Below are 26,779 nucleotides of genomic sequence, written 5' to 3' on the forward strand. Positions count from 1 at the left end.
ACCAATAAGTAATCCCTCTATTGTACATGTGTATATGTGTACCTACTGGTTCACTGGTTATTGTACACAAACAAGCTCACACACACACACACACCAAGAATAATATTTTATGTTAAAAAAATAGGAAAATCCTGAAATTCAATAATCTTTTTTTTTTTTTTGCGGTACACAGGCCTCTCACTGCTGTGGCCTCTCCTGTTGCGGAGCACAGGTTCTGTGGCCATGGCTCACGGGCCCAGCCGCTCTGCGGCATGTGGGATCTTCCCAGACCGGGGCACGAACCCGTGTCCCCCTGCATCGGCAGGCAGACTCTCAACCACTGCACCACCAGGGAAGCCCTCAATAATCTTTAAAAAATATATTTGACACATGATAAAATAACGCTCCTTTCCTGAGTCAAGCATGTCTTCTGTGTACAGATTCATACCTGTAGCACTTATTTATATGAATGCCAAAAATATTGTAAAATGAAACTGTGCTAAAGTGTTAATTCTCCAAAACAGGCAGTAATCATTTTTGTGTGCTAATCATAAGTCCTAATTTTCAAAAAAACTAATCAACATGTAACTTTGAGCTAAATAAATTTACTGAAAAGCACTATAGTTTAAAAAAAAAAAAAGAACCTTTAATGTGAGTATAACAAAACTAAAAAGTAAAAATTTTTCTCCAGAGGCTAGGAATAAATCTTTTTTTTTTTCTTTTGCGGTACGCGGGCCTCTCACCACTGTGGCCTCTCCTGCTGCAGCCTCTCCCGCTGGACCGGGGCACGAACCCATGTCCACCGGCAGGCGGACTCTCAACCACTGCGCCACCAGGGAAGCCCAGGAATAAATCATTTTATACAAAATTATTTTGAGCAACATATAGTGAAAATGTTAGAAATACTCCCTGAAAAACCAAACAAAACAAAATCTCTAGAGATTGCTCAGCAAAATGAAAGCAAGAAATGATCTGAGAATTAAGGAAAGTTTTATTTTTTAAAGAACACTAGTAAGGTTGTCCTTCAGGAGTTTTTTATTATTTGAAATTTACCTACTTTTAGTTGATCCATTTCATTTGATGAAGATTTATGTATTAGAATTGTATACAGTATTGGAAAAGTTTAGAATTAAGGGAAACCTTTGAGTCAAGGGTAGGGAAGATGATGGAAAGAGAAAGGATTCCAATATTTATTGAGCAACTACTATGCACTAGACACTTTAAATTCATCTCCCCTCTCCCCATTAACATAAGGGCTCTATGAAGTAGGTATTATTAGCCCTGTTTCAGGAAACAGAAGTCCTAAGAGGCTATATGCTCCTGATAGGGTTGAGATTTAATTTTAATTAAAGATGTTCTGATTCTAGAATCTATATCTGTTCACTCATATGAAAGGAATTAACTTTTATTCAGCAAAGCAATCCATATTCATGCACTCATTTAATCCTAAAACTGTTAATATTGCCACATGACAGATGAGGAAAACACAGGCTTAGCAAAATTAGTAAATATGTCTAAAGCTACTTTAAGATCTATTATACATGGTCATATGCATATTTTCTAATATAACTCCTTTGTCTGCTAAGAAAACCAACATTCAGAGGACTTATATGACTTTTCCAAAGTCAAAAAGGTGGCAAGTTACAGAGGGAAGACTATGAGGGAGGTCTACCGGTTTCTATACACCACACTTTTACCATACACATTTCACCAAAAGATACACATTTCACCAAAACTTAATCCAAGAGCCTCCTAAATGATGTCATATAAACTCTTCTCCAGCAAAAAAGACATTCAAAGCTATGTGACAAGACCAAAATAATGTTACCCAAACTTGACCTTCTCCAATTTCCTAACACTAAAACCTTTACCCAGCTATGGCCTGGGAGAAAATAATACCATGCTGTAGCCAGTCTTTGGTAAAGTCTGCTAGGAAAGAAGGATAATGAAAGTATCTCCTTGCTTTGCTAACTCAGGAGGCATTCACCAAGGTTGGTTTCTTGGAGCTTAATAACGAGTAGGCTGCCACTTTGGACACATACAGGAAGCTAAGGAACAAGTGGCAGTGATCAACTCTCTACTAGAGTTGGATATCTTTGGGGATACCAATGAGGAGAGGGGAATTTGGCTCCCCTGGGGAGCCTTTGATAGTATCGCTGTGTATGTCTGGGAGCAGCGGTAGTCACAATTGGGCAAAACTGGGAGGTAGCCTAGAGCTTCTTCTACACTCTATCCCTGTTCCCCAAATCCTTTTCTAGGATCTGGTTCTCTCCTTCATCATCCTCGACTTGGTAACTCCATACTGTACCTTAGGCTCATTAATATTATCTTCTCCTATACCATGGCCCTGCTGCTCTTACCATCTCCCAACTGTACTGAATCTTATCTGTGTTGAGTTTCATCTCCTCAGTGCCTCAAGTACCAACTAACTCAATAGAGGCACCAAGCCTGAACCAGCCCATATCAAGTAAAGGGCACTTGAAGACTTGGCTAGATTTATATTCATTCATTTTAACTGTGTCATTTGAGGGACAATGTTCCACTTTGAATGTAATTTGGAATCTTTCAGAATTTTTGGCTCAGGTTAAAAAATTTCTTACAGATCAAAGCACAAATGGCATTGCACTGGTATAGCCAACCAGAAAGGCCAGGTGGCTCCATGGCAGGCATTCTGGTAGACAAGTCAGTCTAGTCCAGACTCCGTGACTTTCTAACTTTCTAGTGTTCTTGCCAAAGTCTTTTACCTCTCTGACCCTCAGTTTCTTTACTTGTAAGAGAAAACAATAACCCTTCTGCCTGATTAAAAAGGTTATGAAAGAACAATGAGTTAGTTCATGTGAAATGACTTTAAAAACTGAAAAACAGATGATTGATTTTATTCCTTCAAAATTTGCTAGGCTCATCCTATGTACTATATAACATGAGCATTAGCATATCTTTAAGTTTTTGTATATGTTCACCTTGGTTACCTTATAAGACCTCAAAGTAAAACTCAAATGTCATATAGTAAGCAGATGTGCAATAAAAACATCGAACTGTTAAGTTGAACCTGATGACACAATAAGAATCCTAACGAGCTAAAGTCAAATGCATTGTAACTCCCCCTCCAGATAGCACCAGGATCCTGCAGCTGACCTCAGTCTTAATAACAATAATAGACGGAATCCACTATACAACATGAATTTGACCCTACGCATCTTCCCATACTTTAAAATCTGACCATTCCTCATTTCTCTTGGTCACTCTTCTCCTCTAATCACCCTGTCAGTAAATCTCAAGTATCTGCTGTATGTCTATGGATAGAGAGATTAAAAAGAATAGTAGCCCTGCCTTTGAAGGGTTCACAATAAGTAGTGAAATGTACTTGTACATAAGAAGTGTAAATAACTAATTTTACCAATGTGGTTAAGTCTCTTAATACGTGCTTTGGGAAGAAATGTCTAACTTTGCCTGAGGACTTCAAGAGAAAATGTCACAAAGGAGTACTGAATCTAAAAAGGATGATATGATTAAGGAGTAGACCAAGAGGAGTACAAGCACCTTAGAAGAGAAGGAATATGATATCAGCAACGGCAAATGGCAAGAAAGAAGGTAACACATCTAATAAACAAGTGGTTTAGTGTTGCTGGAGGGCAGTAAGGTGGAAAAGGGTGAGGGAGACAGGTAGAAGGGAAAGCATAGGTCAGATCATGCAGAGTCATATATGCCCCATTAACGACCCTAGATATCATCCTATAAGCAATGGGAAACCATAGAGTGATTTGAACTAAGGGAGTAATATGATGCAAATGCATTTAATAAAGATAACTACACTGAAAAAGGGAGGATGGACTAAGGGAAGCAAGAGAGGAAGATCAGGAACAGGGAAACCAAGAGAAAAGATGAGAGTCTGAACTACGGCAGGAATGATGGAATGACTGGAACCAGATCAACAAACCAAAAGAATGAGAACTGAAACCACAATAATTTTTGCCATTTGTTTGCATAAGCTTAGTATCAGAGCAAAATTTAATAATTTTAATCTTCAGTAGCAAGAATCTATCTGCTTGCGTATAATAATACCAGTTCCTTACATTTCTTTAGTGCACTGTATTTTAGGTTGTATTTCCACATATATTATCTTATTTGAACCTTACAACAATGTTGAATAGCTGTAAGAATTGGAAAACAACGCCCAGAAAGGTTTATTCATTCAACGAATATTTACTGAGCACCTTCTATCAGAAAGCATTAGTTATGCAAAGGTGAACAAAAATAGACATCTGCCCTTATGGAACTTAAGTTTATATGGTAAATAATTACTTAAATAAAATACAAAATCACAACTGTGTTAAACACAATGAAAAAACGGCTTCCATGGAGAAGTGACTGAGTTGGAAGAATGAGTAAGAAATATACAGAAGAGACTGGAGGGAAGATGACTGTTCCAGGTAGCGACAACAGCATTTGCAAAGGTCCAATGATGGTAATTAGGAGAACTGACAGAAGACCAGTGTAGCTAAAGAAAAACAGGCAGTGTAATATAAACAAACACTAAAGAAGTAAGCAGGGATCAGACTATACAGTGCCTGGTAGGTTATGTTAAGAATCTTGGTCCTTATTTGGGAAGATTTAAACAGGGACATTACTTGAGTAAATATATATCTTTTTAAAAAAGGAGTATCCTGATGTAGTATGAAGAGTGGATTGAAGGGGAGTGAGAGTGGATATGGGAGCCCAGTTTGGAGTCTCTTGCAACAGTCCAGATTCAAAAAGTTGGTAGCTTATATTAGGGTGATGGCAGTGGGGATGGATAGCAGAGAATGAATGAGAGATACATAAGAGCTAACATTGACAAGAATTGATGATTTGGATACAGTCAGCAAGGGAGACAGAGGTATCAAGAGTAGCTCCTATCTTGGCTTGTGGACTGGATAGATGATGATGCCACTCATGGAATTAGGGAACTTCAGAAGCAAAGGTATGGCCAGGGAAGAACATGAATTCAACTTTGGATATGTTGAATTTAAGGTCCTTTGGGACCTCTAAGTGGAGAAGATAAGGCTCTTCTGGAGCTGACATGTCATGACTGGGCTAGAAATACAAATTTGTTAGTCACCATCACATGGGTGATCATTTAAACTACAGGTGTGATGAGAATGCCAAGGAAGAATATATGAAGTAAGACAAAATGAGTAAATGGGGTTGAGCCCTAAGGAACTCCAATATTTAGTGACGGGGTAGAGAAGGATGAGCTTCCAAAGGAGACAGAAAAGGAAGGAGCACCACAAGGGAAGGGGAAAAACCAGGACAGTGTGGTATCCTGGGAGCCAAGGGAAGAGCATTTCAGGGAGGAGTTTTCAACAGGGTCAAATGCTGCTGAAACGTATTTAAAATAGCCCAGCAGTAGAAACTACCCAAAGGCCCCATCAACAGTAGAAGAGATGAATAATGTGGAATACCCACATAAAGAAATGAGAATGAATGAACTATAACTACATATAAGAATATGGATCAATCACATAAACATAAGGTTGAAAAAAAAGGAAGGAAGGAGGGAAGAAAGGAAATAAGGAAAGAACTAGACAAAGAATATATACTATATGGTTCCATTTATGTTTGCAACATACTATATGTTCCATTTATGGTTCCATATGTTTAAAACAAGGCAAAACTAATCTTTGGTCTTATCTCCTAGATAAAGGGGACATGAGAGGGTTTCTGGATGCTGGAAATGTTCTCTTTCTTAGTCTGGATGCTGGTTACCTAAGGGTATTTACTTTATGAGAATTCATCAAGTTGTACGTCTATGATTTGTACACTTTTATGAATAAATGTATTTCGATAGAAAGTTTTTTTTTTTTAATGTTGCTAAGAGGCCAAGTACAATGAGGTTTAGCAGTCATTGGTAACTGAAGAAAAGCTATTCTGGTGGAGAAATGGATTGAAGGCCAGAGTGGTGTGAGCTGAGGAGCTAGTGGAAGAGAAAAAATATAGTAACTATAGATAACTCTTTTTAAATTTTGGCTGCAAAGAGGAAGAGAAAGTAGCAGCTAAAGTCAGAGAAGATTTTTGTCTTTGTTTTTATTGCATGTATGTGTGTGTTTCTTTTAAGGTAAGAGGCTTTTCATGTTTAAATGTGGATAGAATATCTAGTTACTTTGAGGTTAGTAAAAATACTAAAGAAGAGATTATTGATAATGATAATTGATAATTATTAATAGTTCTGAGAATACAGAAGGGGATGGGGTACAGAGCACAGGTAGAGGAATGATCTTACTCAGCTTAGACTAGAAACAAGGTTTTCTGACCCTCAAATCCAGTGCTCTTTTTCTACACACAGTTATCTGATTTGAAAGTGTGGGTTTGGGCTAGTGGCAATATCCTAATGTTCAGTGTAAAGGAGTTTCTAATTTTTAATCCTGTCTCTGTGGCCTTGGACAAGGTTTTAAATAATTAGCCACAGTATTTTCCACGTTTAAAATGAGGATAACATTTAATATCACTTCTGGAGTTTTACGATCAATTAGTAAACTGTCAGCTAGTATTGCTTTAGAGATGAAAAAGGCTGGAATGATGATACCTTCTTCCTCATGGATGTTAAAAGCTTATGAGTAATTAAACAACTGTCTCCAGACCAATGAAACTAAAAGAAAAATAAAGAGAATTGGCAGACATGGTGCCTACTGTGGTTATGCTTCACAGCAAATTGTAGAAAGATCCAGTTTCCATTTCATGTTTCATGAAAGTAGAATTATGGCCACAATGAATGTGGCATGTTCATCCTTGAGTTGCTCCACAGTGAACATTACAGCATGGTGAGGAACAAAGATGATGGATAGGCTTTCACAGATGTCCTGTCACTGATCTTCCTCTGCTATTATGAGAGGCACAGGGTAAGGCCATGAACTCTATTCTACTTGGGTTCAAATACCATTGCCACTGATTATGAGGTCATATAAATATGCCTCAGGTTGCTCATGTGTAAAATGAGCAAACAAAAACCTTTACCTCATGGGGTTGTTAGGCAGATTGAGTTATACTATTAAACATATATTGCTAAGACTAGTGCCTTGTATATGATAAGTATTTTTTAAGCACTATCTAATTTTATCATTATTTGCAGAGACACAGGTCTAAGTTGAGCTTAAGGCAAAGGGACCAATCTTATGGGGATAAAACAGATTAAGGAAAATATCTGAATGTTCATAATAGGTAAAACTGGGGAACTATGCTAGGGAAGAAAAAATAAGAACCTGGAGTTTAAGGTCCATAAGGAAATCCCTATGGTACAGTGCAAAGAGGTAGCCTTTAAAGTAAAAGCTGGGACAGGATCCCCTTCCCACACTTCTTATCTGCGTGTTGTTGGGCAAGTTACTAAACCACCCTAAGCTTGAGTTCCTTCACGTGCAAATATGGGGATAATAACATCTACCTTTCAGGATTGATTAATGGGAAGACTAGAGATAAAACATATAAAGGTCCAGCAGAGTGCCTAAAAGAAAGTAGATAAACAGATATTATTCCTGTTATTCCTGTTGTTATTAAAACAACCAAAATAATAATTATAGAAGTAAAGAGAAATGGTTAAATTTCATCTAGACTTTTTTTTTTTACTTCACAGGGTCAAGTCACAGAAGTATTTCATATTGTGATGTCACATTGCAAAAGGCTAATTTTCATTAAATTATTTTGACTTTACAGTTATCTGAAAATAGATAAACATCAAAGGCAAAAGCTATGATGAAATTTTTGAGTTTCTGAATTCAGGGGATAGGTTGTCGTGTTAGTAAAAAGGAACAATCCCCTTAATATAATAACCATTTTATAGCATGGCGTCGCCACAGTTTTTGAGAGACTACATGCCCTTTTCCTCTATCCTATAGGTTTCATTACTTTGGTTTGTTTGCTCACTTGTTTTGTGTTTTGTTTTAGTAAAATTTATAAACTGATATTTATGAGTTCTAAAATACTGTGGGAATGATATGGTCTTAAAGACCTTTTCAGTGGATGACTAAATTTTGAGACAGACTCCTAAGCGTATAACCACAGCACAGAAAAGCACACGATATAAAAATACAACTCTTACAAATTTCTCTATATCAAAACAAATGATTGATGATTAAGTTAAACCATAAGAAGGAATGCAATGAACATCACAGGGTAACACAGTGTTAATAAAGGTTTACTAAATATCATTTGAAAATGTCATATTTGTTTGTCACTAGTCTGAAGGTTTGTCTGACTACAAATATTTGAATTTTATGAGAGTGAGTTTACGTCTGCTTGAAATGAGCCTTAAAAGGTTAGAAAGTAACAAAAAGTAGAACTCCCGCTTTTCAATTGCACAGCTAATCCAAGACAACTAATTAGATTTTTTAGGCCAAATTTCTCTTCTGAGCCCTCATTCATGTGCTATCTGTATGCTTGTTCATCTAGCATGGGTTCACCAGCAATTTTGAAACAAGGGAAACATCTATTCTTTTTCATCTCTTCAGATTCTCAAGTTACTTCTCTATTCAGCTAGTTCTACTTGCTTCCTGTTTAACTGCAAATTACATTTAAATTTTAGGGGTAAGATATTTAAGTGCTTCATAAATCCCTTCAGATTTGCATGGTTTAATTTGGGTTAGTGTTCCTTTTCTTCGTGGTGTTCTTTTTTTGGTGTCTTTTCAATAACATCAACTACGCAGACAGTGGTTTCTTGCTCTCAAAGTTTCCTATAATTACCCATTGTCATTAGAGTTCTCCTTCTTGCAGAATAACGACTATTAACTCTCCTAGCTTTAAGAGTCTATGGGAAAAACATGGCTTCTTAAGACATCTATATTTTTTCCAGGTAAGATTCCATTTTCTCCAGTTGTTTCTTGAAATGTACCCCCCCAATCCACCATGCTCCATCACAGTGTTTTCTTCAGAATTGGAGGTACTTTATACAAGCTATTTATAAAATACTCATTTTTAATTATTCCACTGCTGAGAATATGAAAAAGAAATTGTAATAACCCTGACTAAGAATGCTTCCTAATAAAGCTACCTGCCTCTAAAAAACAAAATGTTAAAGCAATAGTTTCAAATGAGAAAATAATATATAGAAATGAAAGATAACTTCTCAACTTTGAGATGGAACAGCTAGCATGGTTCACCAAGCAATTTAGAAGTCAGGTGCATTTACTTACTGAGCAAGTGACTAACTACATCATCACAATAGCTTAAAATGTCCAAATTAATTTGTTACGTATGGTTATGAAACATGCATTGTCTCTTTAAAGTTTTATTTGTAGTATCAGTCCTGTATTTTCTAACCCGTCATAATTAATTCACTCCCCTTGCACTTTGGAATCTCCACAATAATAAGAACTTTATCAGGCTGGTGTTGGTATGAAGTGGCACAGCAAACCGAAATCCCACCGGGAGCAGTCCACAGACTTCTCTTCTAAGCAGCAAAAAGCTGTTATCATTTTCTGAATTACAGGAACTATAAAAGGACACTCTACTCAAGCTGCCGCTGAATGTCACCTGAAAAGCAATCACAAAAGGGCTCTGTCTTGGCTTATCTCTGAGCTCTGTCACTACGGCAACCAGCAGGGAATAAGTATCTGTGGGTCTATGAATTTCAGAATCCCATAAAAGCCAGGGCTAAAAAGGCATGTGCAGCCTCTCAGAGATTGACTGCATTAATACATTAGCAAATACTGTGAAACACTGGATAAATGTCAGCAATTATGGAAAAAGCATCTAATAACGATATTCGTTGCCTGTCAAACCCCCATGAGGTTTGATATGTAACTGCCACTCAAAGTTGTCTGTAATTTTATCTCTTTTATACATCTGAATCCACAGCATTCAAATTTGTACTTTGAAAGTAATAAACTGTAAAGCAGTTCATTCCATGTTGATCACAACTGTCAACAAACATACAATGAAAGAACAAAAAAGACTTTCTTTGGCTGTGGGAACAATCAGTACCAACCATCTCTTGCGGATGTTTATCAAAAAACACCCTTATATATTCTACATGTAGAATATTAAACAAAGTCATGATGTGGGGGCAGCAATTGATTTGACTATTGATTAAGTCACCTGCAGCTCAAAAGGCTACTTATCATGCATACGTTTTCATTTTAAGCCTTTTCTTTGGGTTAGAAAATTCATAAGAATTTAGCCAATGAGACACAGCTGCAAACAACCCTTTTATTTGCACATCAAAAAAATGCCATGGAATTTCTGTTAGCCAAAACAGGCTATCATGCTATCTTTACTACCTTTCTCAAATACAGAATTATGGGCAATTGATTATATCAAAACCCAAGGATCTAAAACACAACTTAACAAGCTGGGAATACTACTCTTCATATTCATATTTCAGTTGCTCAAGAAAATGACTTATTAAGAAATCTTATCACATATGTTACAGCTGTTCAAATGCAACAGACAGCATGTTAACTTGAAAACACAAATGCCAGAGGTTAAGCACTGTACATATGTATTATAAACAACCTTCCATTTCTCAGTTATAGAATAGGGTTGGGTACAAGAGTTCCAATAAGACCTTTCTCAGCTAACAGAGGAAAAGAGCTTGGTTTCTTGAAAAAGAGCAGGGGTGTCTCTGAAGAAAGCAATGATAGGTATTGGAATACTAGGCCAGCAGTTATTTATAGCAATTTAGTGCCAATCAGTTGACGTTTCAGTGTTAAGTTTAATATAAATGCAAGAAACATATACTGAGTGTTTATTGTGTGCCAGGGCTATGCTAGGCACTTGAGACACAAAAATGAGTAAGACATGCTTACTGCCCTCAAGGAGCTCATAGTCTCATAGAGGAAAGTGTATGTAAACAAGTTACCACAAGTACTCTTTCTAAGAGGTAGCTATTAGAAAAATGTGGTTTGAAGAAACTCTGAGGAAAATTTACCATAACAGATAGTAACTGTATTCCACTGTATACTATTTCTATCAAAAATTATTTATTTATAATCTACTACTTGGCTCAAATGAGATCATGTATATGAAATATGCTTTGTAAACTACAAATCACTATATAAATGTCTCTTAATAGACTCACCTACCACTATGTTAAGTGACTATGGGTACCAAAATAGAGTATTGCTGTCCATTCCCTGCCAGCTTCATAATATCGCTACTATTCAAAACACACACGCATATAAGCAAAAGTGCTCCAGTGAAAATTTTAAATTCATTTATATTCAAAGACTCCTAAGTGACAACTTAATAAAGGAAAATAAAGGCAAGGTTTGTTTCTCTGTTTCTGCCTCTTACTGAACAACTGTAAAACTTCAAACCAGTCTGAGTACCATTCTGGAAAAAATTAGACTGGATTTTTTACAATTGGAACTACTTTAAGCAACATGGAATACATAAAGACTAGCATGGCACGAGAGAAAGACACTGGCATCAGGGATGGGGGCAGATTGAGAGTTGAATACTGGTTCTGCATTTCACCTTCTCATTTACCAGTTATGGTTTCAGATCAACATATTCATCCTAAACCGCTAGTTAAAATTAATTGAGGTCCAGTTACCTATAATAAAATGCACCCATTTTACATGTGTGCAGTTCAAGGAGTTTTGGCATACACACACACACACACACACACACACACACACACACACACACTCTTTTAACTACCACCACCACAATCAAAATTTCAAAAAGTTCTATCACTCCCCCAACTTCCCTTGTGTTATTATTTAGTTGTAAGACTTCTTTATATAACCTGGATAGAGGCCCTTTGTCAAATATGTTTCGCAGATATTTTCTCCTAGTCTATGGCTTGCTCCCTCCCTTTTTTTCTAAATGGAGTCTTCTGAAGAGCAGAAGTTGCAAATTGTGATGAAGTCCAATTTATCAGGTTTTTTTTTTTTTCCTTTTATGGCGAGGGCTTTTAGTATCCTCTCTAAGAAATTTTTCATACTCTAAGGTTGTAGAAGATTTTCTCCTGTATTTTCTTCTACCAGTTTTACAGCTGTAGCTTTTGCATTTAGGTTTATGATTCATTTTGAGGTAATTTTTGTGTGTGGCATAAGGTAAAGGTTCAAGTTGTCCTTCTTGGTATCCAGTTGATTCATCACCATTTGTTAAAAAAAAAAAAAAAAAAGACCATTCTCTCTCTCTGTTGCATTACTTTGGTATCTTTGCAAAAAATCAATTGACAACATGCATATAAATCTATATTTGAACACTTTGTTTTATCCATTGATCTATATGTCTTATCTTTGCACAAATACCACACTACCATGAATAATGCATTATATTTTGAAATCAGGCAGTGTAAGTCTTCCAACTTCGTTCTTTTTCAAAATTGTTTTGGGAATTCTAGGTCCCTTACACTTCCATATAAATTTTAGAATTAACCTGTCAATTTCTACCCCAAAAGAGCTTACTAATTTTTTATTGGGATTGCAGTGTGAGAAGAACTACCACCTTAAAAATATTGTGTTCCAATCCATGACCATGATCTGTTTCTCCATGTTTAAGGACTTTATTTTTTCATCAATTATTAGCAGTTTTTCAAAACGAAAAGCCAACCCACAGAATGGGAGAAAATACTTGCAAACGAAGCGACCAACAAGAGATTAATTTCCAAAATATACAAACAGCTCATGCAGCTCAATATCAAAAAACAAACAACCCAATCAAGCAATCCAATGGGTGGAAGATCTAAATAGACATTTCTCCAAAGAAGACATATGGATGTCCAAAAAGCACATGCAAAGATGTTCAACATCACTAATTATTAGAGAAATGCAAATCAAAACTACAATGCGGTTATCACCTCACATTGGTCAGAATGGCCACCATCAAAAAATCTACAACAATAAATGCTGGAGAGGGTATGGAGAAAAGGGAACCCTCCTACACTGTTGGTAGGAATGTAAATCGGTATGGTCACTATGGAGAATTGTACAGAGGATCCTTAAAAAGCTAAAAATAGAGCTCCCATATGATCCTGCAATCCCACTCCTAGGCATATATCCAGAGAAAACCATAATTCAAAATTGAAACATGCACCCCAATGTTCATTGCAGCACTATTTACAATAGCCAGGATGCGGAAGCAACCTAACTGTCCATCGACAGAGGAATGGATAAAGATGTGGTACATATATACAACTCAGCCGTAAAAAAGAACGAAATAATGCCATTTGCAGCAACATGGACGGACCTAGAGATTGTCATATTGAGTGAAGTAAGCCAGACAGAAAAAGACAAATATCATATGCTATCACTTATATGTGGAATCTAAAAAAAAATGATACAAATGAACTTATTTACAGAACAGAAATAGAGGCAGATGTAGAAAACAAACTTACGGTTACCAAGGGGGAAAAGAAGTGGGGAGAGATAAACTGGGAAATGGGGATTGACATATACACACTACTATATATAAAATAGATAACTAATAAGGACCTACTGTATAGCACAGGTAACTCTTCTCAATACTCTGTAATGACCTATATGGGAAAATAATCTAAAGAAGAGTAGATATATGTATACCTGCTGCACTTTGCTGTACAGCAGAAACTAACACAACATTGGAAATCAACTATATTCCAATAAAAATTTTAAAAATAAAATAAAATCACTTTCCATAAAAAAAGTAGTTTTCAGTGTACAGATCTTACACATATTTTGTTAAGATTTATCCTTAAATATATCATGTTTTTGGATGGAATCATGAATGGTACACTTTTTAAACATTCCATTTTCAAATGTTCTTTGGTGCTATATAGTAACACCCCCCCTTTTTTTCTGTATGACAATCTTGTAACCTGTGACCGTGGTAACTTCACTTGTCACTTTTAGGAGCTTTTTGTTGATTACATTGGATATCCAAAGAAACAAACTACTAAACATTTTTTATAAAAATAAAGGTAACTTATGTAAATTACAAAAATTATAAAATATGTAATTTAATTTTGTTTTGGTCAGAGAGAATACCCTTCATTTCAATCCTCCAAAATTTACTGAGACTTTATGGTCCAGGCTATGGTCTACCTTGGGGAATGTACCATATGCACTTGAAAAGAATGTGTATTCTGCCATTATTGAATGAAGTGTCTATAAACTTCAAACAGGTCAAGTTGGTTAAGAGTGTTGCTCACATCTATAGACTTATCTGTCATTTTCCTGTAAATTGCTGAGACAGGAATGTGAAACCTCTATAATTGTGGATCTGTTTATTCTTTTGGTCCTGTCAGGTTTACTTCACATATTTTGAAACTGTTGTTAGGTATATACACATTTAAGATCGTTATGTCTTCTTGACGAGCTATCCTAAAATTCTTTTCTTTATAATTTTATTTATTTATTTATTATTTTTGGCTGCGTTGGGTCTTCATTGCTGTGCATGGGCTTTCTCTAGTCGTAGCGAGCCGGGGCTACTCTTCCTTGTGGTGCATGGGCTTCTCATCGCGGTGGCTTCTCTTGTTGTGGTGCATGGGCTCTAGGTGCGCGGGCTTCAGGAGTTGCAGCATGTGGACTCAGTAGTTGTGGCTTGCGGGCTCTAGAGCACAGGCTCAGTAGTTGTGGCACAAGGGCTTAGTTGCTTCGTGGCATGTGGGATCTTCCTGGACCAGGGCTTGAACCCGTGTCTGCTGCATTGGCAGGTGGATTCTTAACCACTGAGCCACCAGGGAAGCCCCTGTCCTAAATTTAATTGTCATGAAATGTTTCTCTTTAGTCCTGGTAATATTCCTTGTTCTGTATTTTGTCTGATGTTAATATAGTTGTTAACAGCTTTCTTACATTTAGTGTTTGCCTGGTAAATTTTTCCCACTCATTATTCTAACTTACATTGTCATTATATTCAAAGTATATTTCTTATAGGCAGCATATAGTTGAGTCCTGCTGTTTAAAATTCATTTTGATAGTCTCTGCCCTTTAATGTGTAGACCATTTATATTTACTGTAATTATCAAAATGGTTGGATTTAAACCTACCACCTTGCTATTTGTTTTGTACATATTTCACCTTTTCATTGCTCCTTTTTTCTTTTTTCCATGCCTGATTTTTGAATATTTTTTTAGTATTCTATTACATCTCTTTTAATGGCTTATTATCTATACATCTTTGCGTTTTTTTCTTTTTTTTTTTTTTTTGCGGTACACAGGCCTCTCACAGCTGCGGCCTCTCCCGCCGTGGAACACAGGCTCTGGACGCGCAGGCCCAGCGGCCACTGCCCACGGGCCCAGCTGTTCTGCGGCATGTGGGACCCCCCCAGACTGGGGCACGGACCCGCGTCCCCTGCATCAGCAGGCGGACTCCCAACCACTGCGCCACCGGGGAAGCCACCGGGGAAGCCCACATGTCTTTTTTTTTTTAGTAATTTCTCTAAGGTTTACAGTTTGCATTTTTAATATAATAGACTACCTTATTAATATTATACCATTTCATGTATAGGATAATAACCCTACAACAGTAAAATTCCATTTTGTCTTTTGTGCTATTGTCATGTATTTTACTTCTATATATGTTCAAAACTCCAGATTACTTGTTATTTTATGTTTAAACAGCTATCTTGTAAAGAAATGAAAAACATAAGGAAAAGTGCCTTTTATATTTAACCACATTTTTACCATAACTAGCACTCTTCATTCTTTTGTATAGAGCCAAGTTTATTCTGATATCATTTTCCCTTTGCCTAAAGAACTTCAGTATTTCTTGTAGTGCATATTTGCTGGGCCCAAATTCTCTCAGTTTTTGTTTGTCTGGAAAAGTCTTTATTTTTCCTTCAATCTTGAAAGATTATTTTCACCTGATATAGAAGTCTAAGCTGTTATTTTTAAAAACCTTTCAGTAGTTTTAAAATGTCATTCCACTGTTTTTTGGCTTGCATTATTTCTGATGAGAAATATGAAGAGTTTATATTACTTCCCTTGTGTAATGTATATTTTTTTACTCTCTCTGCTTTGAAATTTTTTTTTTATCACTTGTTATTCAGCAATTATGATAATCCTTAGTGTGGAATTTTTCTTTGTGCTTCCCCTTCATGGAATTCATTGAGCTTCCTGGATCTATAAGTTTTATAGTTTTCATTATATATGGACAAATTTCAGAAATTATTTCTTCAGTTTTTTTGGTCTTTGACCTCCCTCCCCCCATCCTTTCTCTCCTTCTAAGACTCCAATTGCATGTTAGACTGCTTGATTTTGTACCAGAGGTCATTGATATTTTGTTAATTTGTTCTTTTTTTTCCCTCTGTGCTTCAGTTTTGATAGTTTCTATTGCTATATCTTCAAGCTCACCTTTCTTTTTTTTTTTGAAGTTTCTAATCTGCTGTTAAGCTCATCAGTAAAATTATCATTTCAGATATTATATTGTTTATCTATCTTCTTTTATACATTCTATTCTCTCCTCATTAAGTTCATGTTTTCCTTTAAATTCTTGAGTCTATTCATAACATAATAGATGAAGTCCTTATCTGTCAATTTCATTATTTATGTAACTCCTATGTCTATTTCTTTTGACTGATTTCTCTCCTGGTTAGGGGTTAGATTTCCCTGCTTGTTTGTATATATAAAGTAACTTTTACCTGGATGCTGGACTCTGTTCTTAGAGGCGGTTACCTATTAATCAGCTTATTCCTTTTGAAAGTTGTTTTTAAGCTTGTGGAAGGGCAGTCCTAGAGTAGCCTTCACTCTAAGTCTTGTTTATCCACTCCACTAAGGTGTGACTCTCCTGTGGGTATCTCCTGAATGCTCCATGTATTCACTGAGGTGTCTCTACTATGGCTTGTGGGAACTCAAACTATTCCCAGTTCTGTGTGAGCTCTGAGAATTGCTTGCCTTACAGCTCCCAATTAATTGTTCTTTTTCCTGGCAGTAGTTCTTTGCCCAATCTCCTGGAATTTCACTCTATGAATGCACAGACTGGTATTCAGCTAAAGACCAGGAGAACCCTACATAGACTTCTGGAGCTTTTTCTCTGCTAGTACTCTGCCTTGCAAAGTCTAGCTGCCTCGACCTCCCTAAACTCTACTCTCTGTCTCTTCAAACACAATAAAATCACCAGATTCTGTTTTGGTTTCCTCTCCCTATGCTGGGACCCAGAAACTGCCTCCAGGCAGGGCTCATTTGCTTCCTTCTTCACAGTCCTGAATTACCTGTTGTCTAATATCTGAAAACAGTTGTTTCACGTATTTTATCCAGTCTTCTAGTTGTTTACAGAGGGAAGAAAATTCCCATAGCAGTTACCCCTTCATGGGCAGAAGCAGTAGTCTTCATGTTTCGGATTTTAATAAACTGAAGTCAAGATTAACATCATCAGATCTTAATGCTTGCAAATTTCCTGTTGAGGGCTCACTTTCATGTGTTCTCCCTTATATTTACCAAGTAAATATGTCCCTTCACTGCTTCATCCACCCTCTCGAACTTCTCATTCTCACTGTTCAGGGTATAGCCCACTTCAAAACTTTCCATTCCTTTTAAACTTAAACTTTCTTCTACTGCATTCAAAGCTGTTCTTTCTGTCTGTTTAGTCTTTGCCTGTGTTATTTGTAAAAGATTCTATATGCTGACAAGGGCAGTGAACCCTCTGAAGCTACTGAGTCTCACCACCGTTAGAAGCAACATTATCCATGACCTTGCCAAATAAAGAAAAAGCCAGTGAAAATGTCCAAAGATTGCCTGAATCTGTCTGACCTAGGACAGGCTAAGAAAGTAATTTAAATAGCATAAGATGACCCTGAAGCTACTCAAAGAATGCTTCTGATTCTGCATGCGTAGGTGATATAAAGAAGGTGCTTACACACGGGAAAAGGAGCCAATGTTTGTTGAATGCCTACTAAATGCCAGATATTACACCAGGGGTTAGCGAATTTTTTCTGTTAAGGGCCAAATAGTAGATATTTTAGGCTTTGGGGGCCATGTGGTTTTGTTGCAACTAAACATCCCTGCTGTTATAGTTATAGTGTAAAAGCAGCTGTATACAATACATAAGCAAATGGTGTGACTGTGCTCCAATAAAACATTATTTACAACCGTCTTGGTGTTGAATTTTTGGATCTGACTCTAAAAGTAAAAATAAACATGTGGGACTATATCAAACTAAAAAGCTTCTGCATAACAAAGGAAACCATCAACAAAATGAAAAGGCAACCTACCGAATGAGAGAAAGTATCTGCAAATCATATATCCTATAAGGACTTAACATCAAAAATATAGTAAGAACTCAAACAACTCAACAGCAAAAAAACAATCTGACTAAAAAATGGGCAGAGGATCCAAATAGACATTTTTCTAAAGAAGACCTACAGATGGCCAACAGTCACATGAAAAGCTGTTCAACATCATTAATCATCAGGGAAATGCAATTCAAAACCACAATGAGATATCACCTTAGATCCTGTTACAATGGAGATTATCAAAAAGGCAAGAAATAACAAGTGTTGGTAAGGATGTGGAGAAAAGGGAACCCTTGTGCACTGTTGATGGGGATGTACATTGGTACAGCCACTACAGAAAACAGTATGGAGGTTCTGCAAAAAATTAAAAACAGAACTACCGTATGATCCAGGTATTCCACTTCTGGGTATTTATCCAAAGAAAACAAAAACAGTATTCAAAAAAGATATAAGCACCCCTACATTCATTGCGGCATTATTTACAATAGCCAAAATATGGAAACAACCTAACTGCCCATAGATGGATGACTGGATAAAGAATATGTGGGGTGTGTGTGTGTGTGTGTGTGTGTGTGTGTGTGTGTGTGTCTAATACTACTAAGCCATAAAAAAGAAGGAAATCTTGCCATTTGTGACAATAGGAATGGACCTTAAGGGTAACACGCTAAGTGAAATAAATCAGATAGAGAAAGACAAATACTGTATGATTTCAGTTATATGCGGAATCTAAAAAAACAAGTGAACAAGCAAAACAAAATGCATAGTTACAGAGAACAGAGTGGGGGTTACCTGAGGGGAAGGAGTTTGGAGGGTGGGTGAAATGGATGAAGGGGATCAATTGTATGATAATGGATGGTAACTAGACTTATTGTGGTGATCACTTTGCAGTGTATACAAATATCAAATCATTATGTTGTACACCTGAACTAATATAATGTTATATTCCATTTTTACCTCTATTAAAAAAATCTTTACAGGACTTCCCTGATGGTCCAAAGGTTAAGAATCTGCCTTCCAATGCAGGGGATGTGAGTTCAAGCTCTGCTCGGGGAACTAAGATCCCACATGCCATGGGGCAACTAAGCCTGCACACTCTAGAGCCCGCGCACCACAACTAGAGAGCCCGCACACCACAACTACTGAGCCCGCACACTCTGGAGTCCAAGCGCCACAACTAGAGAGCCTGAGTGCTGCATCTACTGAGCCTGCGCACCACAACTAGAGAGAAGCCCACATGCTGCAATGAAGAGCCTGCGTACTGCAACTAAAGACCCGATGTGGCCAAATAAATAATACAAAAATATATTTAAAAAAATATTTACAAAAACAGATGGAGAGTAGGGTTTGGGATGAATTAAACCCTGCACTATGTTATGTGCTTTACATATTAGGTAAAACCATGTGGAAATGCTAATATTCAACCATTTTATCCTTTAAAAATAGAAATTTCATATGGTTAAAACTATTATGTTAATTCATTTAATCTTCAAAATAGACTTTCAAGGGTATTAACATCATCTTCATTTTGCAGATGAGGAAAATGAAATTCATATGATAAGTAACTTATCCAAATGACAGCAATACTGGGATTTGATGAACTTGGATTGTCTGCTTGTTTGTTTCTCTCTCACACACACACAATTAAACATATGCTGATAAAATTTGCTCAGTGTAGTGGCTCCCCCACTCCTAAATTTGTTATTCTACTTACCAATAAAGAAATATCGAGTTTTGATAATTTTTATTAGAAAGAAAATAAACCTGATTCTCAAACGAGTCACTCTCTTCTTTATCAAGTCACTATAATCATAGCAATTCATCACTTAGTTGTTTACTGTCATAGATGTCAACTTAATGGAGCTCTGAACAGCTGAGTGAATGTATAAAACACTATGTTTAAAAAAAAAAAAAAACTACATTTGATCCTGCAGAGCATACAAAAATGAGGAAGAGACTTCTTACTCCCAAGTTTTAGAATTTACAAAAGGGAGGAACACAAGTATACAAATTAAAATATAATTAGGTTTGTTTAATTTGTTTAACCTAAGGGACATTTGGTTCCTTTCTCTGGGAAGCCATTTTTTCTCCACCCCATCTGTTAGAGAAATTGGTTGTTTCCTCTTCTATGATCCCACTGCATTTACATGAACTTCAATTGCCACTGTTTATATATCTGTCTCACACTATACTTTGCAAAGGAATAGGACCCTATGTTTGCAACTTTAAGGGCCAGTGTGGTTACTGGCCTATAAGAGTTGTTACACAAATGTCAAGTGAATGAATAGACGGATGAAAGAAACAGTAATAGCCAAAGGTCAGCCATATATTAGACATTATCTAGTACAAACTACCTCAATCTTCAAAATAAATGTAGGAGTAACTATATTTGTAACTACTGACTCTTAGTTTTCACGAAACTCTGGGAGTATTATTTGTGTTTTATGGTTACAGAGACTGAGACCCAAAGGGTTTAATCAAGTTATTTGTGGTTAGTCAGGTAAGTAATGGAGCCAGGTGAGAGGAATAAGGAAGGAAAGAACAAAAATAAGGAAAAATAAAAATAATTTAAATAGAAAAACAAATAGAAACTAATTTCTAAGATGGCTGAAGAAGGTGGCATGGGAAGAGGGATATAGGGAAAGTTTCTTAAGGAAAGGTCTTGAAGAAAGGAGATAATTGCTATAGGTATTCTAGGTAGAAGGAACAGTATGATTAAATAACAGATTGGAGCATGAAGTATGTCTGAAGAACAGCAAAAGGAATATTTAGCTAAAGTGGAGATACATGTGGTATCATACTCAATCATTTATTCAAGAAATATTTATTGAGCAATTACTCCAGGTCTGTATGGGAAAATAAACCTAGAAGGGAAGTTTCAGACTAAAGAATGAAGGTTTTAAATGACAGCATAAAAATCTGTACAGACATAAGCACGTATTGGGTTGCCATTGAAGATAAGTAAGGCTGAACGTGACTTGTTCTGCACTTCAGAAATATTAACCTTTCAGCAATGGATAGAATGACTATAGTAGAGGTTATGAGTTTACTTAGTAGGTAGGTAACTATAGCTTGGTAGGTATGTGGTAGCAGGGAGAGTCCGTACTGGGACAGCAGCTCCTATAAAGTGGAGGGTGGGGATTTAGTATCAGGGGAATGTTTATAATTTGATACCTGCCAAACACAAATCATCAGGGAGAAGTTACAGGGGAAAATGGTCTCCATCAGAAGGATCAAAGTAGATGACATTCCCTCATTCATGAATTCTTTTAAATTAAAAAACAAAGGAATAAGTCATGTGTATGATTTTTTATTTTATTTCATAGAAAAGCCACTGTATAATGATTCTGTTTATAAATGATCTCATTTTCAATGTGAAAATATTTAATATTTAGTAAGTAGCTTTGTGACTCCTAACACATGTCTAAAGACCTTTGGTCCTAAAATTCCTAATTTCTCAAATTCTGAATGAAGATTCCTTAGCCAATGATGGAACCACAGAAGACCATTAGTAATCTCAAAAGAAAAAAGGGGGTGGGGCACAACAAAAAAGTATTAAAAACTGAAGGATTTTTCTTCCATTGTATAAGTATTATTAAAACCTGGAGTTTTAAAAGCTACATATATTCAAATTGTCTGCATTATAATAAGGTGCCTTGACATAACTCACAGTGTTAAAATTATTTCCACTCCCTGGAAACCAAGAGTGTCCTTGTTAAAGTGTAAAAAGATTTTGTCTGCTCGCAACTACTCGTTCTCACAGCGGAACTGTCACAGCATGAAAACATTCCCCCACTGGTGAAGCTTTAGATACCTATTTCCCTGGTGAAAGAGTGCAAAAGGAACTGAAAGAGTTATTGACAATTCATACAGTACCCCATATCCCATTAGAGTACAACTACAAGCAAAGAAAATATTTTAACTCTGAAGACAGATGGGGCAACAATGTTTTAAATGATTGTTAACTTCACTGAGTAGTACTGAAAATGTCAAGATTGTAGTCTATCAGGTCTGAAGGAGACTCAAGATTATACCAGAATCTACTTATAAGAAGTCTATTTCTTTGTCCTGTTTGCTAAGTCAAAGGTTAATGAGAAGTACATTGAAGAAAACACCTTCTGTGTTACTGCAGTTATTTCTCATGCAACATAAAAATGTAAATGAAAAAGTATTTTAATCTAGTTCTTCACTAACTTCCTTTAAAAAACAGCTTTATTTATGTATAATTTACATGCCATAAAATTTACTCTTTTTTGGGTGTATTACAATTCAATGATTTTTAGCAAATTTACAGAGTTGTGCAACCATCACCACAATCTAATTTTAGAACATTTCCACCATCCCAAACTATTAACTTTTTTTTTTTGCTTGCTCTTATTTTTTTAACATCTTTATTGGAATATAATTGCTTTACAATGTTGTGTTAGTTTCTGCTGTATAACAAAGTGAATCAGCTGTATGTATACCTATATCCCCATATCCCCTCCCTCTTGTGTCTCCCTCTCACCCTCCCTATACCACCCCTCTAGGTGGTCACAGAGCACCGAGCTGATCTCCTTGGGCTATGGTTGCTTCCCACTAGCTATCTACTTTACATTTGGTAGTGTATATATGTCCATGCCACTCTTTCACTTCGTCCCAGCTTACCTTTCCCCCCACCCCCGTGTCCTCAAGTCTATTCTCTACATCTGCATCTTTATTCCTATCCTGCCCCTAGGTTCTTCAGAACCTTTTTTTTAAAAATTAGATTGCATATATATGTGTTAGCATACGGTATTTGTTTTTCTCTTTCTGACTTACTTCACTCTGTATGACAGACTCTAGGTCCAGCCACCTCATTACAAATAGCTCAATTCGTTTATTTTCATGGCTGAGTAATAGTCCATTGTATATATGTGCCACATCTTCTTTATCCATTCATCCGATGATGGACACTTAGGTTATTTCCATCTCCTGGTTACTGTAAATAGAGCTGCAATGAACATTTTGGTACATGACTCTTTTTGAATTATGGTTTTCTCAGGGTATATGCCCAGTAGTGGGATTGCTGGGTCAAATGGTAGTTCTAGTTTTAGTCTTTCAAGGAACCTGCATACTGTTCTCCACAGTGGCTGTATCAAGTTACATTCCACCAACAGTGCAAGAGGGTTCCCTTTTCTCCACACCCTCTCCAGCATTCACTGCTTGCAGATTTTTTGATGATGGCAATTCTGACCGGTGTGAGGTGACACCTCATTGTAGTTTTGATTTGCATTTCTCTAATGATTAGTGATGCTGAGCATCCTTTCATGTGTCTGTTGGCAATCTGTACATCCTCTTTGGAGAAATGTCTATTTAGGTCTTCTGCCCATTTTTGGATTAGGTTGTTTGTTTTTTTGATATTGAGCTGCTTGTATATTTTGGAGATTAATCCTTCGTCAGTTGCTTCGTTTGCAAATATTTTCTTCCATTCTGAGGGCTGTCTTTTCGTCTTGTTTATGGTTTCCTTTGCTGTGCAAAAGCTTTTAAGTTTCATTAGGTCCCATCTGTTTATTTTTGTTTTTATTTCCATTTCTCTAGGAGGTGGGTCAAAAAGGATTTTGCTATGATTTATGTCAGAGTGTTCTGCCTATGTTTTCCTCTAAGAGTTTTATAGTGTCTGGTCTTACATTTTAGGCCTTTAATCCAACTTGAGTTTATTTTTGTGTATGGTGTTAGGGAATGTTCTAATTTCATTCTTTTACATGTAGCTGTCCAGTTTTCCCAGCACCACTTATAGTAACTTCTTGATCTAAGATATTTCTATCAATTCATGGAAGCCACTGGTATCTAAAGCTACTATATATTCAAAGCCACACAAATTTCTGCAACTGAGCAGGAAAAGTACAAACTAACCTCACTTTTAATGACCTTTATAACCAATCCTCTATGCTGGCACTGGGAAGAAAATGTTCAGGTGCTTTCTCTGAAAGTTAAACCATCCTAAATATTCAGTTATGGCACATAGTCTTGGAAAGAAATTAATTATATTTTTGTTGGTAACACATTTCAGGCTGTTTACACAGCTGACATTTCTCAGCTGTACCCAATTCATACCCTAAGCTGTGAGGACGATCTTATTTTGTAGCAGATGCCTCCACTTGAGTGATTTAAATAAGTATAAAAACACCATCATTGCCTGCAACAATATAGATTACAAGCACCAGCTTTATCAGTTTTTATAGTCCTAATGAAAGAAAGGTTTCATGACATTTCTTTGGCTAGAAACTCCTTAAAAGACTACAGTTATAAGCAATTTTTGCCAAAACTCAAGCACTGGAGTTAGTGGATCTGCTATGGCACCGATTAAAAGCAGCTTGGCCCTAAACATCTTTGTTGTATCAATCATGAAGCTCAAGGCAACATCCTGCCAATGTGGCAACATATGCTCTGGGGAGGTATAGGCAGGCATCACTTGACAGGTTCTGGGACAAGGTGGAAATATGAAAAATGAGGCAGTAAGAATCAAGCTTCTTAATGGAGATTCCCTCTTGTGTCTGCTATGACTTATAGTACCAGGTAGCATCACAGACTTCCATATGGTAAGTTTCAGATGCTTTCCATATTTTCCCATAGTAATGAAATTGCATAGAACTCTTTGGTAAAAAATTAAATAAAGATCATTAAAATGTGAGATCATTAAAATGTGAGACAGTGCCAACTCAAGTCAATGCTTTAACAACTAAAATGTATAAGGTACTATGTTATAGAAGAATTTATTGTATTTCACTGATTTTGCCTATCACTCTTGGAACTTGCTTCTGATAAGCCTATTTCAGCCTGGTTTCTACAGGTGTGGAGCCCAAGAGCAGCTGGCATTTCCAACCCTATTAAGACCCACATCTCTGGACCTTATTACCTTAAACCAGACAATTATTTTTGCTTCAAACTTTTTATTATAGAAATTTTCAAACATACATAAAACTTGAGAGAATAGTACAAAAAAATCAAATATACACATTACCCACCTTCAACAATGATCAATAGACAGCTAATTTGGATTTATCTATATCCCCACTCACTTCCCCAACCCCAGAGGTTATTTTGAAGCAAATCTCAGGTACCATTTCATTTACGTAAACCAGTCAATTCCTGCCTGTGATCTCTTTCTGAGTTATGTTAATATTAATTATAATACTGACTCTCATTTACTGAGTGTTTACTATGAGGCAAATACTGTATATATATATATTATCGCTAATCCTCATTACAGTTCTTCAGATCAGTGAGGTAACTGAAACTCAGAGAATTTAAGTGACATGCTCAATCTTAATTATTTTCTTCTATTAAAGTTATTATTTATTGTAGCAGGTTATTAGACAATGCTAAGAACATTTCTGGTTTCCTCACGTCTTCTCAGGTAAACAGAAAGCTATCATTTATGTATGTTACTCTCTTAATTTTATAAAAATAAATGTATCACATTTTCTATCAGTCTAATGGGGAAACAACAAAATAAAAACAACAACCACATCCTTACTACTTAGCCATGGACAACCAACCAATAACTCTAATGATATACTATAATGTCAATATTAAAATCAGTTGTTTATAAATAAATATAACTGCCTATACACAAATAATTTTTTTCTGAAGGGTTCACTTAAAAAACAAATTTTGCTATCTTCTGATTATTTTTAAAGTTTCATAATCCATAAAACATTTTTCAAAGGCACAGTGTTTAGATTGTGGAATAATTAGACTCAAGTGACATCTACATAAACAGATTGTTCAAAAATGTTTCTGTCTTCCACAAAGAATTCCTTTAGATTAAAGTATATGATGGTAGTGCTGAGAGAGGAGTAGTAATTATTATCTTGATAGAAATGTAATATTTACTAGAAAATAAGAAAAAGGTAATTAGACTCTTGGCCATAATCATTACTTGGGTATTTATTGTTAGAAGATGTTTACAAAGTCTTAATATCGTTTTAGCCCTATTTACTTTAAAAATAAGACTTACTTCAAAATTCTTGAAACATTCTAATTTTTTACTTTAAAAGAAAAATGGGTATCTGGTTAGAACCACCAAGATTATGATCAAAGTAGCCAAAATGGCCTCCTCAGATGATAAAATTTACTCTCTTGGAAAATAATAATCGCTGGAAACAGGACAGAGATAGGAAACATTTCAACATTTACAACAGGAAAATTATTATGAGTAGACGTAATAATAGTTAAAAATTACAGACTAGGTCTTTTCTCCCAGTTTTTTATGGTAGTGAAAATTATGAGTGTGTTTAAGAATAGAGTGCTATTAATATTAACTATAAAAAGTAACTTTTTAAAGTACAGGTCTAACTACGGGAGATGCAGTTTTAAAATTAAATAAAACGATTAGGTTGATTTTGAAGTACCTGTAATTTAGGGAAAAAATTTTTGTGTTTGGGACATTTCATTAGTAATATCTGAATATCTGTATTTTTTTAATCAAGGAAAAATTTAAGTCAAATTAAGCAGCATCAAGTTCCTGATATTGATGTTGTAACATTCCAAGAGAATGCTGATATACTTGGCTTATGACACCAGTTCTGCAAGTGAACTCAAATTATTACAATTCGTCTTATCCTCAACGTTATTTGATTTATAAAATTCTTCCAATGGATTCAAAACATTTGATTCTGCTTAATATCACTGCCAATTAGACTGAAAGTGGCAAAAG

At 36.0% G+C, this 26,779-nt stretch overlaps 1 protein-coding gene across 1 annotated transcript in view; it reads right to left on the minus strand.

Moving 5' to 3' along the window:
• FAF1 (Fas associated factor 1) overlaps positions 1–26,779 on the minus strand; it is a 499,684-nt gene that overhangs the window by 158,887 nt on the left and 314,018 nt on the right. The gene's annotated exons all lie outside the window — the stretch shown is intronic.

Source organism: Phocoena phocoena, chromosome 1, assembly GCF_963924675.1.
Source record: "Phocoena phocoena chromosome 1, mPhoPho1.1, whole genome shotgun sequence".
Lineage (NCBI taxonomy): Eukaryota > Metazoa > Chordata > Mammalia > Artiodactyla > Phocoenidae > Phocoena > Phocoena phocoena.